This window comes from Eulemur rufifrons, chromosome 7 (genome assembly GCF_041146395.1).
Source record: "Eulemur rufifrons isolate Redbay chromosome 7, OSU_ERuf_1, whole genome shotgun sequence".
In the NCBI taxonomy this organism is placed as follows: Eukaryota; Metazoa; Chordata; class Mammalia; order Primates; family Lemuridae; genus Eulemur; species Eulemur rufifrons.
This window is the reverse complement of record NC_090989.1, coordinates 269,527,304-269,547,087: the sequence shown is the minus strand read 5'-3', so window position 1 is coordinate 269,547,087 and position 19,784 is coordinate 269,527,304. Positions and strand designations below refer to the sequence as shown.

General features: G+C 41.1%; 1 protein-coding gene across 1 annotated transcript in view; it reads right to left on the bottom strand.

The window, feature by feature from the left end:
* Window positions 1–19,784, bottom strand: part of PAPPA (pappalysin 1) — a 237,473-nt gene that overhangs the window by 91,415 nt on the left and 126,274 nt on the right. The gene's annotated exons all lie outside the window — the stretch shown is intronic.

The window sequence follows — 19,784 nt, the reverse complement described above, 5'->3', positions numbered from 1 at the left end:
ATCAGACATCCAAAACCATCAGCACTGTCAAGCCCCTCATTGTCAGTCATAATGGAATATTACGCAGCCTACAAAAAGAAGGAAATCCTGTCATATGCAACAACACGGATGAACCTGGAGGACATTGTGCCAAGTGAAATAAGCCACAGAAGGACAAATACTGCATGATTCCACTCACATGAGGTATCTAAAGTCGAGAAGCTCACAGAAACAGAGAGTAAATGGTAGTCGCTAGGGTCCTGGGGAGGGGAAATGGAGACCTGCCATTCAATGAGAACGAAGATTCAATTACACAAGATGAAAACGTTCTAGAAATCCACGGTGCCTTGTGCTAGCAGTGAACAACACTGTACTATACACGTAAAAATATGCTAAGAGGTAGATCTCATGTTGTGTGTTTTTCTGCCACAATACAAAGAAAACGTTCACAACCACTTTCACCCTCATTACTCCAAGTGAGCCTCACAAAAACTTTGTGCAGAAGGTGTTATTATTTAAATCTTCCAGATGAGGAAAGTAAGATCCCCCCACCCCCGTCTTTAATACCTTGCCCAAGGTTACGCAGTGTGTTAACGCCAAATCTGGGCCTCCAACTCCAGCATTCACTTTCCAGGCTCTGACTACATTATCCAACACCACAAAACTTCACCGCTGCAAACAGGCTTATTTAACTCCAAGGAGGATTTCAGTTTAACATAAAAAAGAAACTGATCTACAAGAGAAACTGGCTTCAGTCCAGGCTCTGAAACTAAAGTGCTCTGTTACTCTGGGCAAGTCTCTTTCCCTCTCTGGGCTCAGTCAGAACAGGGAAGGGGGTAAGACGACTGGGACTCCAAGAACCCTTCCTGTCCAACGCTCTGGGCTTCCAAGGGCTTATCAGATAGCTCCAAAGCTTCAGTTAAAGACCAAGTGAATTCTCAAGCTCCCATGTAATCCAAACCACAGCCAGCATTTCTGTTGGCATGATTTAAAGCTGTAGCTGGCTGCAATGATTCTCACTTAGCTGCAAGGACAAGGATCACAGAAGCACAAGGCCCTCAGTAGGGTGCCAGCTAAGCAGGTATGACCTATGCATGTTTCTCGATGTTTCAACACAGAACAATACAAGAAGAAACCTAGATGTGGCCATCCAAAATAGATCATCCTGCCCATCTTTTAATAACTCTAATGTCAGCTCTTCTGTGCTATTTTCCCAACTTTTCTAAGCAAAGCTAAATACCCCCTCCTGTGTGGGTGCCTATTTTATAAAGAATCCCACTTTAACACTTCTCACACTGTGCTGCTATGAAGTGTATGTGTTGCAGCTCCTCTGAAAGATTCTAAGTTCCTTGAAACGTGGTCCCTCTCCAGTGTCTTAGGGTTGCTGTATAATTTATCATCTAAACTAGAGCATTTGAGAGTGATTAGTGGTGCTATTACAAATTATGTTCAAGTGATAGGCATATATCCTGAGAAAATCTGAATATCTCAGGCAAATCAGAATGTGTAGTCACCCTAAGGATCCTGCCTAATCTAGGATATCCTTCCCCAAAAGAATGGAGTGGAGTTCTGGAGAAAGCACTGAATTTAGGGCCAAAGACCATGGTTTAATTTCTGTCCCTTATATTAACTATGTAACTTTGAGCAACTAGCTTCACTTTTCAGCTTCTAGGTCCCCATCTATAATGTAGAAATTATAGTCCCAGCCAGTGTAACCTCTCAGGATAACTATAGAACTCTCGCAGGAAATGAACATAAATGTGTTTTGTGGATTCTAAAATAATCATGAAGAGAAAAAATATTCCTCTTCTAAGGGGTCAATTTGTTCCTAAGTGGCTGAATTAAATCAGCTTGTGAAATCAGTACTCACTTGAAACACTTTCAAGCAACATTTCCCTAGCTACAAAGAGCCCAGGTCAAGGAGAAAGAAGACTTGGATTTCCACGATGCTGATTATCCGAAAAAGGAGTCATTGAATTCAGGGGTAGCAGAATGTTGAGCCCCTTCCAAGCTCCAAAATCCTTTGTTTATTCCTGCAAACAGTTTACATAGTGAAATACTGTCAAAAGAGCCAGAATAAATCAATTTGTTATAATTCAATTATTTAGGGATGGGTTTAAGCCAGCTGAGGGCTCCAGTGACCAGTAGCAGGCCTGGCAGTTTGACCACAAAAAGAATACAGGCTCAGCACTTCTCAGTAGCTCCAACTCCTTGGTGACTGTGGCCAACTCACATATGAGATAACTTAGGCCCAACTCAAGGACGACCGGCCATACATCCAAACTTTACTCTTTAGAAACCCAATAAAGGGGACTGCAAGGAGCAAGTGTTTTGACTTTAGGCAAAGGTATGTTCAAATCCTGAGTCTGCCACACATAAGCTGTGCAGGATTTAAACAAAATAACCTAACCTCTCTGAACTTCATTTTCCTCATTTGAAAAAAAAAATAAATAAATAAATGGAGGTAATGATCTTTACACAGCATTGTAGCAGTGATTGCATAAGATGAGGTGTGCAAAGCCAGCCCCTTCACCCATTGTATCTAATGGAAAACTGAGAGCTAGAGGAGAAAGCCATCTGAATCCAGGTCACAGAGAGTGCTGGTAGCAGAGCAAGAAGTTGCCTTCCTACACCAAGCAGAGAAATCTTCCCCTACACGCAGTATCTCCAGAATGATGAAAACACAACCTCTAGAGAATAAGATCATGGAGTTGCCTGACTCTTGGCACCACTCTCTCCTCCTCCAATACAAAGACAAATAGGGTGAGATTATAATAAGATTTATTCTCTAAGATGACATAATTTACTTCCTTAGGAAAAAACACACAAAAAAACAAAAAGAACCTCTCACAGTGTCAGGAATTGGGGTTAGGGTTGAGTTCTCATGCAAGTTAATTTCTTCCTGATTATGTGTAATAACACAATAAATCTGTCTGCTTGGAATCAGCAGAGCCTTAGAATGGAGGAGAGACAGAGACAGACAAAGGTAGGTAAATAGGTACATAGGTAGGCAGACAGATGATAAGTAGATAGGCAGAGGAAGAGTTAAAAGACAGAAAAGAAATGGTGTTAGAAAGCGAGAGAAAAGGGGGCTATGGAGATGCCTGGTTTCTTCTCCAAGATTCTGCTGACAAAGCTCTTGTGAGTCTGTTTTTAAAATAACATCCTTGGACTCTGCTATTCAGTTTCTGTTGCTACTGGTGTCCCGGGGGCCGCCAGCTACATCTGCCAGTCTGCATCTGGGGAATTCTCTCTCCCTCTCTACTCCCTCTGCCCCAAGCACTGAAGAGAACAGAGTGAGGAATGGAATACAAATGTGTGGCCAGGAAAAACAAAGACAGCAACAACAAAACAATAAAACAAAACTGGCCTTTCTGTTTTCATTACATCAATTTACTTGGTGCTCCTTGAATGCTTTATGCTGGGCACTGAGCGAAGAGTTTGAAGTCCATACCAAAGTCAAATTGTCACCCTGTCACCCTGACTTCCACGTAGTAGCTAGGTGACATTGATAATATACATTTAATTAGGAAGGGTATTGTGAAAATTTTGTATACACACACACACACACACACACACACACATTATACACACATATGCAAACACATCCTGAAAATCTAATAGACTTTTGACAAATATTTGTTGAATGAATGAGTCACTAAAATTCGGCACTCCTGATGTACACACTCTTGTCCAAATGTAGTGTAGACTCTGTACCCCTTGAAAATTTTCTGTATATTATGTCTTAGGGTGCAGGAGAAGCAGCTGAGACTCTGGCAGTAACTGGCTTGCCGTGGGAGTGCACTGGGCTTTCTGATTTCTCCATCCTACCTCATCTTCCCCTAGCAGGAGGGAACTCCTCGTTTCAGATCCATTCCCTTTCATGTGGTGACACATTTAGAAATCTGCTCTATCCACCTAGGAGACTTGATATGGATGGGGTGGTGTTAGCAAAGTCTGTCTTCCCCAGTTGGGCTTTCATTGCCAGAAACCTTTTATTTTGGAAGAAATGAGCTCAGCTTCAAGAGCCTGGGGAAGATGGACTTTCTGGAGGTGGACAGACGCAGCTGATATCACCATCCCCACAAATGACTTTCAATTTTCATTTGTCTGGAGCATCCAGATGAAGTGCCACGCCCCTAGATGCCTGAGGCACATCTGAAGGACACTATTTGAGATACGCAGAGATTGTGATCCCCATTGGGAAGCCTGGAAGACCAAGTCTTAGGAAATGAGATGGGTTTACTCTAAAGTATAAGCAAAGGCTGGGGTAAGAGCTATTGTTAAGAGTTCTTATCCTTGAAGTCAGAAACTCAGGATTCAAGCTCCTGCCGCTGACTACTGCTCAGTCTTGAACATGGTATTTCGCCTCCCCATCCTTCAGTTTCCCCATCTACAAAGTGAAAACAAGATTACATTTTATACTTCCTCATTAAGGGGCTGGGTATGATCAAAAAGCATAATAGGCTAAGAAATGGGGAAGTAAAATCAGTCTTGAAGACATAGGGTCTATTCCTACCAATGACGAGACTGGGGTGAGGTAGGGGATGGAAGAGAAGTCTTCTTAATTAGAGATTCTACTTTTATCTACCCAGCTCTAGATCCTAAGATATCTTGAAGGATAGAAACGATCAAAGAGGATGAATGAGCTATTTTCAATATAAATGGCAAGGAAGCAAGTCAACAAACAAAAAAAGAAAAAAGCAACAACTTAAGAATATCATACTATAATGATTTCAACACAACTGGCACACACTGAGTATCTTAGCTGGATTAGAGACTTTGGTGATTTATGACATTACTGGCATTACTCAGGTGAACGAGTGAAAGAAACAGCTAAAGAGCTCGTAGCTGGAAACAGAGGAGGAACTTAAATTACTCATGTCTCCTCTGTACAAGATCTTAGGGGTGATTTCCACAAGGAATTTTGTTTCACACCGACTCTCACCGCTTAAGGACCTTGAACAGATAATCTTAAGTTACTGGTTACTGCAAAAACTAACTTAAGCCAACGTGTTCTTCAAACAAGGCCTGAGATCATGTGTATTCTTCAGAATAGTGGGTTAATTTAGGGCATTTTGGCTATAAGTCTTCTATTCAAAATGCAAATCTTACCCTGTTCCCTTTTTGCACATAATCCTTTAATAGATCCCTGCTACTCATAGGAGAAGATAATTCTCCTTTGCTTGGCATACAAGATCCCTCACAAACTGTTCTTTTCCTGCACTTTTCCAAACCGACCATTCCATTTCATTTCTCCATGCCCTCACAAGGCGTTGTTTTTCTCTGCCTGAAATGTGTTTTCCAGTTGTTGCTTTGCTAAATCCCACTGGTTTTTCAAGATTCAGCTAAGGTGTCTCCTTAGCAATCTTCTCTATTCTTAATTCCCTTTCCCTGACTCCTACGCTAGCTGGGTTAAGCGTCCTTCCTCTGTGTTCTCACAATTCCCAAATTTCTTTCATCACAGTCAGTCTGTGTGCCAGTCTCCCCTACCAGGCAGTGAGGATCTCTGGGAACAAAATTGTTGAGTCTTTCACATTTATATTTCCAACTCATAACGTAGGACCTAAAGTGAAGGAGGTACCAAATACAAGCTGAGGAATATATGAATGATAATTGAAAGCTGACAAATATCTCATATTTAATTTCGTTTAACAGATTATGCATAGTCTAAACTAGGTGCACATGTAATTTTTTTTTTTTTTGGTAATGCCATTACTGGCCATACCATGATAGTACTGCAAACCAGATTTCATCAAAACAGAGTCGTCTTCTTCTAGTGGAATTTCATACTTTGCCTAAAATATTTACTAGCTTCACTACAAAAATTTTTCAAGCCTTGGGATTGCAGTTTTCTGAAACAAACCCCCAAAGGATTGCCTTTCAAACATTTCAGTGATGTCCAGCTGAGATTAAGAACACAGTAATTCATTTGCAATCATTTTAGCAATGAATGAGCAACAGAAAAGATGTATCAAAGTTTTCTGGAGATTTTAGGACTGAGGGCTGTTAATAGCTTCTAATCATTAGATGGGAACTGGAAAGGCAACCAGTTCATTTAATTAACATTTACAGATCAACTGTTGATGGTCTGTGCTGGTGCTTGGAATACACTGATGAATCAGTATGAGCCCTATCCCTATCAATACTTCTTAGATGGGGGAAGGCATCCTTGAGAAAATGGTTTGGAGTAAGCATCTTGAAGGGTGAAAGGAATTTGAGCATTTAGAGAGAGGGGTATGAGTGAAGGATGAGCCTCAATCAACACTTGCGTAAAGGAGTACAGTGGATCCTGGAATTAATAAATTAAAAAACTGATCTGAGGCCAGATTTAAAAAAATCAATGCCATGTTAAGAAATTTGAATTTTATCTTCTAGGAATCGGGAGACTTTGAAGATTTTTCTGAGCAGGAAAGTCATTTTGTACCATAATTTTAACACTGTTAGAGGCAATGAGGTGTAAAACTTGACTTTGCTTAGCAGATGTGCCATTTATTATTAATATTTATTTGACTTTGGGCAAATTGCTTGTAATTTCTAAGCAACCTCACATTGCTGACCTCATTTAATTCTATTCAAACCAGGATTTGTCTTTGGTTTCCTCATCTGAATAAAGGTTAAAGGATTGAATTTTTATGATGCTCAAATCACTGAATAATAAACATAAATACATAATAAGCAAAAATATTTACTTAGTTGTTTCTATGGGCCAGGTACTATGACGAACTGTAGGCATCAAGCTGTAAATAAAAACATGCAGGACTTCTTCCTCCATGGACATATCTAGTGGTAAATGCAGTCCCAGCACTTAGTTCATAACAAGTAGTCAGTAAATAGTCTATGATGATCTTGACGATGCCCATGGAGCTGAAAGCAATTATTTCATTTTACCTATGTGAAAGTTGAGGTTCATAAGGTTGAAGAGATTTGCTGAGCCCTTTAAAGAAAATTTTCAGCAGAATTAAGACAAGAATGTTGAATCTTAGACTTGAAACACAAAGCCCAATCCACTGCACCATGCTACCTCATCAGATCAAAATTTCAATATATGATTCTGGGAACAAAGTAGTCTGTTACCCTTAAGCAAGTTTCAGTATTACTTTTGGAAATCTCTGATTTCACTTTTCATAATATCCACTGATAGGGGCTAAATATGACTAGTCTGAGAAGCTCTTGGGGTTACCAAGTTCACAGCCCATTGAGGACAAACGAACAAATAACAAACAAACGAACAACTAAACAAATGAAAAAAACTACCTGCAGATGGGCATATGAGAATTCTCAGTCATAGGAGATGGTTTGATTTAGGGCTCAAGGAGGAAGCAAAGAATTTGCATGCACACGAGATGGGCTACCTCCAAAGGATGGGTAGATTTTCCTGCCTTTCTAAACTTTTCCTTTACGAAGACGGGTCAGCTTTTGAGAAATTAGCATCTGTTTCTATTTCCAGCTAAGAGAATAGCGACTGGCATTATGATATTCTCTTTTAGTCCGATGGTTACTTTTAAAAAATGTTCTAAAGACCAGTAAAAAATAGTATTTTTTAAGTTCAACTATTTGTTTAGGGATGGGTCCAATAACAAGCTTCACGCCACATAATTCATCCAAACAACAACAAAAAGACCAAAAAAAAAAAAAAAAGAAAGAAAAAGAAAAAGAAAAAGAGAAAACACAAAGCACAATCTTTGTATCGAAATATTCACTTCTTGGAACAAGGGGAATAGGAGTGCCTGACCCCCTGATGGTTTACAAAGGGGAAGCTTGGGTGGGGGCTGGAAGATGGCTCTATTGGCATATGCTTCCTCTGCAACAGAAATATCTTGACTTTATATAGCCTGTCTTTCAAAGGCTTCGTGTCAAACTCACATTGCTGACCTCATTTAATTCTATTCAAACCAGGGTTTGTCCTTAACCTCCTCAACCAGATCAGCCTGCCCAGAATACAAAAGACGGGGGTGATGAAGGACTCCTAAAGAACCATGAATCTGCTAACAAGCTTCAGATGCCGATCAGGTCTACTGAATCTGAGAAGCTGAAGTTGGTTTCTGGTTCCTTCCAGGGTTGGTCACATACCAACATCAGCCAGAAATTCCTCCCTGCGTTTCACTGTGACAACCAGGCAGGCATCACCTACCAAACTGAAAGCACTAAAGCAGAAGAGTGTCCCTGGAGGTTGTCCCACGTTGTCACACTAACTCCACACTCAAGCCCATTATGGAGAACATGCACAGCACAGCCTCATCCTCCAACCACTTAGTTCTTTAGACACTCTCATAACCAGCTTTGGGGCTTCCCCACTTCAATCCTTTCTCACAAAGCAGCCTACGGGTGATTCATCTAAAATGTAAATTTTATCATGTTTGAAATACTTAACGGACTCCTACAAAATTTTAACTTCCCCACCTAATTTTCAAGCCCTTTTGTAGACCAGCTCCAAGTTTCCTATTTATTCTTAGTGCCAATCACATCTCCACCCTCAAATGCATACAGTTCTTTCCCAGGGCTCATACTTCAGGGTACATGCCCTTATTTCCTTAGCCCAAAAGGCTGTTCCCTGCCTTTGAGTCTCTCACCAAGAATTCATTCTAGTCTCTTCAGCTTTGTGACATCTCATCTGTCGCTCTTGTGTTCACTACTTTTCTAGCACAAACCAGTTCCCTCTATCTCCTGCATCATTATTTTCTTCTTCCAAATAAGCAAAATAGGATATAGTGCATCTAAAAATTTAAAATTAAAAAAAATTTTGTATAATACAAAGTTTTTAAATTTAAAAAATTATAACCTCCCTTCATTCTACATCTCTTGAATACTCTCTCCTATCTCACATTTTCCTTTCTATGGTTTAGAGTAAAATTTATTGAGTTATCTAGACTTACATTCTCCCCTTTCTCTCCTACATGTCACTCTTCAGTTGGTTCCAATCTAGCTTCTGTACTCACCTCTCCACCAAATCAGTCTCATTAAGGTCATCATTGACCTCAATGTTGCCAAAACTAATCATATATCAAAATTCTTATCTTGCTAGACTGCCTTAAAGCATATACGGAAGTAACCCACTCCTCTTTTCTCCAGGTACTCTCCCTCGTGGATTCCATGACAACGGGTCATCCTAATACCTTCTGGCTCCTCCCACATAGACCCATTTCTGTCTTCTCTTTCTTTACATTAAATGCTGCCAAACTTCAGTGTTATGTCTGGGGCCTCCTTTTCTTCTCTATCTTACACTCTCTCATCCAGGCCCAGTTTTTAAATAAAAATTATAAAACACCTCTGTACCAGTGACTTAAACATTTATGGCTTTAGATATTACCTCTTCTCTGAGTCCTGAGTACAATGACATCTCTAATAAATATCTACACATTTAAAGTCATCCCATGTTCAACATGTCTAAAACAAAAATACTGATTTCTCCCCACATTCCCTTTTCCTCCACCTTAGTAAATGACTCCACCACCATTGCCCAACAATGACCAAACCAAAACCTTCCCAGTCATCTCTCCCATTTTCTTCAGCCCACCTGTCAGCACCACATGAAATCCATCAGTATATCCTATAGGTTATTTTCTCCCAGAACATTCCAAATAGATCCACTTTGCTCCACCACTACCATACTACCAAGCCACCATCACTATGGCAATGCTCATTTAACCAGTCTGTCTGATTCTTCTATGTCTGTTTTACAATAATCCTTTTTTCAGGACATAGTTATAGTGCTCTTCCAAAAATACAAACTACATCATGCCACCCCTCTCACTTAAAACTCCTCAATGGCTTCCCATCTCATGTGGAACAAAGTCTAAAGTTTGTATCATGACGTACACAAGTCCCTGCTTTTTCCCTCTAATTCCTACTACTATCCCCCTTGCTCAGTACCTTCCATTCATTCATTCATTCATCCAGACGGACATCTATCCATTCAACAAGTATCTATTCCTTAAGCCAAACTTGATATTGCTCCAGGAACTTGAACTTGATGGCTACATTTCCTGGAATATTTTTTTCCTGACTTTTCTCATGGTCTTTTCATTACTTAGGGATCATTTCAAATAGTACTTCCTTAAGTGATGACCCTATCTACCTGCAGTAAGCTCACATTCTATTCCTCCATCCCCATTAGAGAGTGGCATACCATCTTGTTTTATTTCCTTCACAGTATTATTCACTATCTAAAATCAATTTTAAATTTATTATTTTTATCTGCTCCCATGTGATATAAGTTTCATAGAAGCATATTTTAAAGTGCATCATTTTCTTTAGGATCAAGAAAATAGCCTGGCCATATTATGTTACTGATATTTAAGAATAAATGAATAAGTGTATATAAATGAATGAATGGTTATGTACAGCTCTCGGATTCTGAGACATTTGTGAATTGGCCCCAGTCTTACTGATATTTATACCCCTAAAACTTAGAATAGTATTAGTCTCGTAGCAGGTACTCAGTAAGTGATAAATTAATGAACTTTTTTTGAAGCTTTTGAATCTCTGTTATTGATTGTATTGAAGGTGTATCAAACCTGATTTGAATGTGTTTTAACAGATTGTGCTATATAAAGATTTTTATGAAAATATTAAATAAAATGAGGTCATCATATAAACCCAAGCACACATTAGAAGGAAAAATTCAATTCTATATAAACTATCTTATAATATTTTTTTCCTATGAGACATTGTGTTTCATCATCTGTCCTAAATGTTCTTTTATTTTCTGTCTTAGCTGAATTTGAAAAGAAATGAAATATTTGGATAGAAAAGGTACCACATATTAGACTAAAATTTAATAAAGAGATCTGACAGTCTCATGAATTGGAACTTGAGGATGCATTTACATCACCTTGAATTTAGTATAGTTATTTAAATGGCCTAAAAGATTATAAGTCAAGATAGTAATTCTAATAAATAACAACACAGCCAATAGAGCATAATGTTCAAAGCCCTAAATGACTTTCAGCCAGGTCTCTTTTGGGTTCCAATAACAAGGAAGGCAGCATAAATTCAGTACCACGTGAATTATATAGTGGCCAAGATATGGGCAGCATTCTAAGCACAAACAGAAGGGAGGGTGATGCCTGGGACCCAAAGGCTTTTCAAAGTATCACCGGGAAATGACAGAATGAAATTTTGCCTGGATAATATGTAAGGATAAATGGACAAAAACAATTCAAAACATTGATATGCAGAGAGTGTTGAAAAAGTGGCAAAAAGGGGGTAGTAAAAGATAGCAAACTATAATACAAATGGAGTGTCAGTGGTTTTAATGTGATCTCATCTTCATACTAAAAAAAAGAAGGAAGGAAGGAAGGAGAGAGAGAAAGAAAGAGAGAGTGAGAGAGAGAAAGAATAGAAAGAAAGAAAAGAAAGAAAGAAAGAAAGAGGGAGGAAGGGAGAGAGAGAGGGAGGGAGGGATGGATGAGACACTTTCTCAAAATCCACAGCCTGGTACACTATTGAACAGGGAGCCAAGGGAATGGGAGATTGGAACCGATGCCCTGATCTACTCTATGATTTTGGACAAGTCACTTTCCCTCTCTGGGCTGCCATTTCTGCAGTTTCCACTAGTGTTGAATGAGAGAGTTACATTGAGTAGCTTTGTGATCCCCTTCAACTGTGTCACTCTAATATGTATTTAGTTCTTAACTGTTTGCGCTTCAATCATTAAATCACACTTTCAGTTCGGATGGGGAAACATGATCAACAAAATGAAGACTGAGAATGGTGTAGGTGATGAACCCGTTCTGGAAAACATATGCGGGACTGTAATGGGAAGCAGATGGAATACAGGGCCAGAAATCAAAGTCTGGACCTCAGCCCTGTCACTGGCTTACTCTCAGGTATCAGGTGACATATGCCATCATTCTGAGTCTTGCTCTTTTTGCCTATTAAAAAAATGACAATTTTACTTTTCCTACTCATTTTGGAAAGTGGCTGTAAAGGTCAAGTAAAATAATGCTATGGAAAATGCTCAAACATAAAAACTATAAGCAGTGTTATTTTCACGTTTTATTATTGCAGATACAATCCAGAACTCATCTCCCCAGTTACCAAATGGCTTTTCCAATTTTTTTGTTTGTTTGTTTAGGTCTCAGCTCAACCATCACCTGCCCAGTGAAGATTTGTCTAACCATACTACCGAAAAATAGTTCCCACCCTCACTCCAGTCTCTATTCCACCAGTCTATTTTATTCCCTTCAAAGCATTATCTTACTTCTCCAAATATTTACTTGTCCACTGTATTCTCTCTAAAACAGGATGGCAGCTCCATGAGAGCAGAAACAGGCTGTTGTGTCCATGGTTGCATTTAGATTCTGGTACATGGAAGACGATCACAAATATTTGCAAAAGAATGAATGGCTTAGCACTGCAAGGTTTTTTAGAAATTATCTAGTCCATAAGCTTCCTTTTGCAAATGTGGAAACTGAGATTCAGAAAGGTTAAGTAACTCACTGAATGCTGCCTAATTAATAGTTAGAGGCCAAGGGTTCTGACTGGCTAATTAAGGCTCATTATATGAATATTAAAAAATATGAAATGTCAAATAGGACTTGGTCTGTGAGAAATGGATGTATGTGAGCATAAAGAAAAACAATGCATGCAAATGAAAGTTAGCATATATTTATGTATATCTATTCTTCAATCCAGTAAAAAAGACAGCCCAACATTCTGCTAAGGCATCCATGCAATCCCAGAAAAAAAAGACTTTTGGACAAGTGGATGCTATGTCTACCAGTGGGCCAAGGACTCAAGGATGAGTCAGGGCAGCACATGAAAACCAAGCCAGTTACCCCAGTCTGGCATAGCTGGTCATGACTAAGGTGACCGCAGCATGCTGTGTTCTTGGTGGGGTTCCCATGCAGAAACTGGAGTGTCACAATGGATCCTTCCCACCCTGAGTCCTGATTGGTTTGGCCCTACTTGAAGACCATCCTCCTACCATATGGTTCAGATAAGTCCAAAATAGATGAGCCATTCAAGCCACAATGTCTTCCATCTCCAAGCTGGTGAGGCACACTGCAGTGCTCTAAAGGACAGAGCTGTGGAGTAGGCAGGATTGCACTTGGGTAAGTTTTCTTTCTCTTATGTGATGGGTGGGTTACTCTTTAGCCCCTGAAATAGGATTTTATGTTAACTTGAAGCTATATGCTCTTTGATTTATATTGTTTAACTGTATTTTGTTCTTCTGAAAATGTGTGTATATGTCTTTTCCTTCTCTCAATAAGGAAGGAAGGGGGAAGAACAGAGGGAGGAAAGAAAGGAAGGAGGGAAAGAAGGGGAAGGGGAAATTTGTCCGAAATCTTAAGAGTTAGCCTGGAACATTTGAAAATATCATTCAAAACCACTGCTCTTTTTGATCAGAGATGGTAAGGGTCATCATAACTACTCCTATTCAAAAACAGTTCCAATGAGCAGTGGTCACTTGGAGGTCAGTTTCCACCAACTGAAGGAAGTGTTTGCTCAAAAAAAAAAGCAAGAGATTGCAGATTGCCTTATTGGCTGTAGATTCTGGGACAAAGGATAGAGAAGTCTCCTCGGGTCCCAGCTGGACCAGCTATGGCTGGACAGACCAATTCTGGGCCACTGGTGAGTTAAGATATGTTCAGAGAATAGGACCCTGGATACACATCATCCACTAAGCAAAGCTCAGATAGGTATGAAGATGTTTAACCTGGAGAAGAGAAGGTCCAGAGGAGATGGAGCTGAAAACTCTTTGAACAAACTATAGTTGCTCCAAAATCAAATTGGCTGCCTCAGAAGATATTGAGTTATTCATCCAACATTTTCCAACTGAGGCTTAATGATGATTGACAAAACATAGTCTGGTCCCTGCCTGCCTCTGTAGCCTTCTCTCTTCTCCAGTGCACTCCAGTCTAATAGACCATGTTCTCTCTCACCTCCCCACCTTTGAAGAGGCTTACTCCAGATTCTCAGCTTTGCTTTTTCTATGGCAAGTCCCCCTTCATCCTTTATTCATAGTTTAATTGGACACTCCTTCTGGAAAACTTCTCTGGAAGTTCACCTCCGGAAGGGCTAGTGGTCTCTCTCTATGTCCTCTGATAGCATCATCTACTTCCCCAATCAAAATTATATTTAATTTTTTTCTGGTTTTATTTCAAAATATTAGGGGTGTACAAATATTTCTGTTACATGGATACCTTGTATAATGCTTAAGTCAGGGCTTTTAGTGTGCCCATCCCCAGAATAGTGTTCATTGTACCCGACAGGTTCATTGTACCCCTTACCCTCACCTATCCTCCCCCTTTCTTGGTTTCCAATGTCCTTTACATCTCTTTGTGCCCATGTGTGCCCAGCACTTAGCTCCCTATTATTAGAGAGTACATGTGGTGTTTTTTTTTTCTTTTCATTCCTGAGATACGTCACTTAGGATTAGGGTCCCCAGTTCTATCCAGCTTGCCACAAAAGACATTATTTCATTCCTTTTTATGGCTGAATAGTACTTCATGGTATATAAAGACCACATTTTCTTTATCAACTCATGAATTCATGGGCACTTACGTTGATTCCAAATCTTTGCGATTGTGAATTGTGCTGCAATAAAATTGTATTTAGTCTATTCAATGTATTATATTTAGTCTAGGTAAATAGATAACTGAATGCCTTGCTACATGCTAAGTACAGTATTACATGTTTCAAGTATATAATACCATTTAATCCTAGAGGAGCCCTATGTGTTTGGTGTTATGATTATCTCCATTTTATAGACAAGATAATTGAGGTTTAAAGAGGTTAATTCATTGCCTAAGGTTTCACAAGTTGCAGAATCAAGAATCAAATCCAGACTAGTTTGATTTCAAAATCCAAGTCTGAACATACACTCGTGTTGCCCAATTCGTGTCTTTTGTAAGGATGTGGATACTGAGGAGGATCTAATGAGATGAGCTGATCTGATTCTTTCTGGGATGCCCTGCGATTTGTACTACTTAGGGGCTCGGGGACCTGGTGGAGCTGTGATCACATCCCAGCTCCCCACTAATTAGCTGGGTGTCAATGACCAGCAAACTTCAGCTCTAAGTCTCAGTTTCCTCTTTGGCAAACTGGTGAAATAATGACTATCTTCTCAGACGGCAGGAAGACGAAACGAGAAGCTATACAGAACCACCTAGGGCCTGTCACGGTGGCTCATGTCTGTAATCCCAGCATATTGCTTGAGGCCAGAAGTTTATGGCCAGCCTGAGAAAGAGTGAGATCCCATCTCTAAAAAAATAGCAAAAATAGCCAGGCATGGTCCTGTGTGCCTGTAGTCCCAGCTACTCAGGAGGCTGAGGCAGGAGGATTGCTTGAGCCCAGGAGTTTGAGGTTGCTGTGAGCTAGACTGACGCCACAGTACTCCAGCCTGGGTGACTGAGAGACTCTGTCTCCAAAAAAAATACAAAGAAAAGAAAATGAAAAAAGAAAGAAACCACCTAGTACCACATCTAGCATTTAAAAAACTAATTTATAAAAAATCAGGAGCCTCCTTTTCCCCGAAGGCAGTAATCTGTCTCTGCTACCTTGTGCCACAGTTAAACTGCATGGGCTCGATAAGTTATGCTTTGGTTAAACGTTTTTAATTTTTTTAAAGTGAAATCCGAGTTTTCCTTGGCAAGTGATTGAACACGCCAGGCCCAGCCTCGGGGCCCACGGTCCATTAGGGAATTTACGAGGCGAGATGGGGACCTTCAGCTCAAGTACTCCCTTCAGACGCAGGACTTACAAAGCCATCAATTTCCTTAACAAAGAGCATTGGCTTAAATGCCCCTTAAAGCAGTGTTATTTACACAGTTATCCACTTCCTTTTGAGTTCTCTGCCTGGGGGGTGGTGTACCTGCAGCTCTTTCCAGCTACCAGTTAATTAGGCTCCCTCCCCGAATGGAAGGGAGCCCGGGGACTGGGACCGGGTATTCAAAAGCAGCTCAATTTGGGGTTATCAGAAAGTCGTAGGGGGCGAGCTAAATACCACCAAAATCACTGGCTCTGCCCACCCCTTCTTCTAAAGATCTAAAGCGTTTAGACCTCGCCAAAGAGCAATGGCCACTGCCACCACAGAGACGGGAAAGGAGTGTGAGCATCTGAGTCCCTCCCTACAGGAACGTAAAGAAGGCTCCGCACTAACACTGATGTAGTCCTTTCTAGGCCTGGGGAGTATCAATATAGCCACACTGCTGGTTCACAGATGAGGAAACCAACCAAAGGAGCCCCCTGCGCCTTTTGTGGCAGAACTAAGATGTGGACACCTCGGGGCACCAAACCCCACCTGAACCGAGACATCCTGCCCCAGATGACAGCCAGAAGGTGGAAGGGCTCCGATTCGAACTGAGGTTGGTCTGGCTCTAAAGACCAACACAGCTCTTCTCTACTTTGTTGCCTGAAAAATAAAACTGTCTCTTAAGAAATAGATCCCCCTTTCACCCATTTAGTCTATACTTACTGAACCACAAATTATTATCAGCCAGATCCTGGACTAACTCCTGGAAAATCCTATGAATTAAAGCAGGTCTCCGCACTCCAGGAGCTGAGGTTCTGGTGAGAGGGGAGATACGTAAGTTACGACTGCACGACATTTTGCTCTGAAGGAGAAGATGCTGTAGGAGCACAGAGGAGGGACCTCCCAATCCAGGCTTACCCAAACAGACTTCTCCCAGGAGGTGGCACCTGGGCTGTGTCTCTCAGGGGAGGAGCACATTCCTGGCTGGGGAACGCTGTGAGCAAATGAAAGGGAGCCAGGAACAAGGTAGGAGGCGGAAAGAACAAGAAGACTTTGAAGTATAAAATGCAAATAACCAGATCAGACTATGCAGACCTTGAATGCCCTAGTAAGGAATTCATGTGTATCTCAAAGACAATGCAGAGGGACAAACGGTATTTGCATTAGACTGGAGGGTGGTTTGGGGCCAGCAAAGATGGGGAACCGGGAACCTGTTAAGTTCTCTTGCAATAGTCCAGGCAGGAGCTGAAGGGGGCCTCGGATGGAGCAATAATAATGGGGGAGAGAGAAACTGATTTGGGTCAAAAAAGATACGATTTCCAAGTAAAATCGGAAGAATGGTAATTGTTAGAATGTGGGAAGTGACAGAGAGGGAAGAGTTACGGATGTTTTCCAAGCTTCTAGTTGAAATGTCTGGTTGGTCAGTGGCGCCACCAGTTGAGACTGAGAAAAATACTTGCAGCAGGTCTGGGGAGAAGGAGGGTAAGCTTTGTATGAGACGTGTTGAATTTGAGTGCCTGGGGGGCATCCAAGTAGAACGGACCTGGCATGTAAGAGGCACCCAATAAATAAAAGCCTGTGTGAGGAACACATTCATAAATGAATGAAAGAAGATGGCATCAGTAAGAAACAGCACTCCCATTTCTCAGTGGGAAAAAGGTATTTGAGGGCCCAAACCTGGAGCCGAGAAGTGGTTCCTGTGCTTGGAGTCAGGTTGATCACTCTCTCCTCCTTTCCTGTTCCTTAAGGAGTTCTCTTGGCAACAGGCACACAGACCAATTGGAAAAGGGATTTAAGATGCTCGCGCAGCCCTTTCCTTGGTAATGAGGCTGAACTCAAGTTATACGAGCGGTTTTGGACTCTCGAACGGAGGGACCAGCTCCAGCCGGGACTTTGCATCGTCCTGCCAATGGCGGTTGATAGTTTAATTTAAACTTATGGATAATTTGGGCTGGGTTTCTGACTGGTGTTGAAAGCTAAAATCAGTCTGATTTCTTTTCAGGTCGGTTTGCCAAGAATACTTTGTTGGGCCTTGAAGGGCATGCCTTTCGAAGAGGTTGTTCTTCTTAAAATATTGCTCTCAGCCTGTCACACTTCTGTCCAGAAACCACTACTTGCTGCAGGACCAGACCCGTCCACCCATCCCTACAGTAGCTTTCTTTAGGACGAGTCTACTCACTGTACACAGGAAAGAGCCCTTGTTCCGGGCCTTTATAGTGGCAGAGCCCCACACCTGGTCTTATCTGAGTGCAGCTATCCAGGAATCTTTCACAGACTTGCCAACACCTCCATCAGGGCTTTCCACTGCTCCTGCAGTTCTTTCACACCAATCCCTTCCTATCTTTAATGACCATTGTCTTCCGAAGCCCTCTAGTAAAGGTTTTCTGCTATTTGTCCCTCCCATCTGCATCCTGCACAGCACAGAGCTTTGTATGCAGCAGGTGCTTAATATAGACAAAAACTAGTGTGAGATGGGTCACGTTCATTTCTAGCTGTCTGTAGACCAACCGCTGCCTGGAGGACAGAGGATGCAACCACCGGGCAGGTGTGGGCAGAACTCAGATACTGGGACTGGGGTATTTTGTCTTTCTGTCTAGCAAATTAAAATGGAAAGCATAGTCCCTTAATAATTATTATAATTTCAGATTTGATTTATGTTAATTTCTCTTTGGCTCTTAACCAGTAGTGGCCAAGAGAAAGTCGCCTTTTACTTTCTCCCTCTGTTAAGTATTTAATGATCTGTAAACAAACACTTGAAACAGTGTTTCTTAAAGAGACCCTGGGATCCTTTTGTGATGTGAAGATTTCTTGGGCTCCGTGCATTGTTTCCCCTTCTCATTATCTGTTTGCTGCTAGGCTGTTCAGCTCTTGAGAGTACACATTTTATTAGATAACCTTAACGATGAAGACATAGCATAAATTAGCAGTTAAACCTGTGGGCTTATGAGCCAGACTTCCAGGGCTGGAATCCCTTACTGGGAACTGGGACCCTTGGGTAAATTACTTATCTCTGTGCCTCCATTTGCTTATCTACAGAGCCTGTATAATGTTAAAACTACCTCATAGGATTAATGTCTTTAACCACAGGACTTAATGGAGAAGCACTGAATTAATTTCATCCAATTAATTTAATTTAATTAATAATTTGTGTTATTTGTACTATTATGACTATTGTCTGGGATAATGAGATGGAAAAGGGCTGGAAATATGCAGTCGATACAATCGGCCCTCTGGCTCGTTTTACATCCATGGATTCAACCAACCACGGATGGAAAATATTCCGAAAAAAGAAATTGCATCTGTACCGAACATGTACAGACTTTTTTCCTTGTCATTATTCCCTAAACAATACAGCGTGACAACTATGTACACAGCATGTACACTGTATTAGGTATTACAAGTAATCTAGAGATGATTTAAAGTATATGGGAGGAAGTGCATAGGCTATATGCAAATACTATGGCATTTTACGTCAGGGACTTGAGCATCTCTGAATTTTGGTATGCACGGGAGGTCCTGGAAACAATCCCCCGCGGATATCGAGGGACAACTGGATATCTCTCACTATTCCTACCTGTTCTGAAGGTCTGGTATTTTGGAGGAGGGCATCTGGCTACTCTAGTTTTAGAGCTGGGTAGATCTTGGTTGAAATCTCAATTTTGCCACGTAATAAACTGCCGCTTTGAATAAGCCACTTCATCTTACTGAGCTTTGGTTTTTCCTTGTGTAAAACGGGGGCAATGGCCCCTATTTTACATCTTCCTGCCACCTTGGGAAGATCAAGAGAGGACAGGAAAGTAACGTGTGAGGCCGCGGCCTGGCACAAGATGCGGCACTCAGGAAGGTTCGCTTCTCTCGTGATGGTCTCCCAGCTCAACACATACTTATTGAACGGAGGCCACTTTCTCAAAAGTCACTTAAATATTTGGGTGCTCTATTGTGTCATCTGGAAAGTGGTGATAACATTGCCTGGCTGCCAGGGGTGCTGTGGGCTTGAAAAGAGATACTCTGCTAGATTCTCCATCAGTATCAAGGCACTTCCTTCTGCTGGTCCAGGAAGGGCCCAGGATGCAGCAGAGCCTTTTGCAAGACAAGCTGTTTGGGC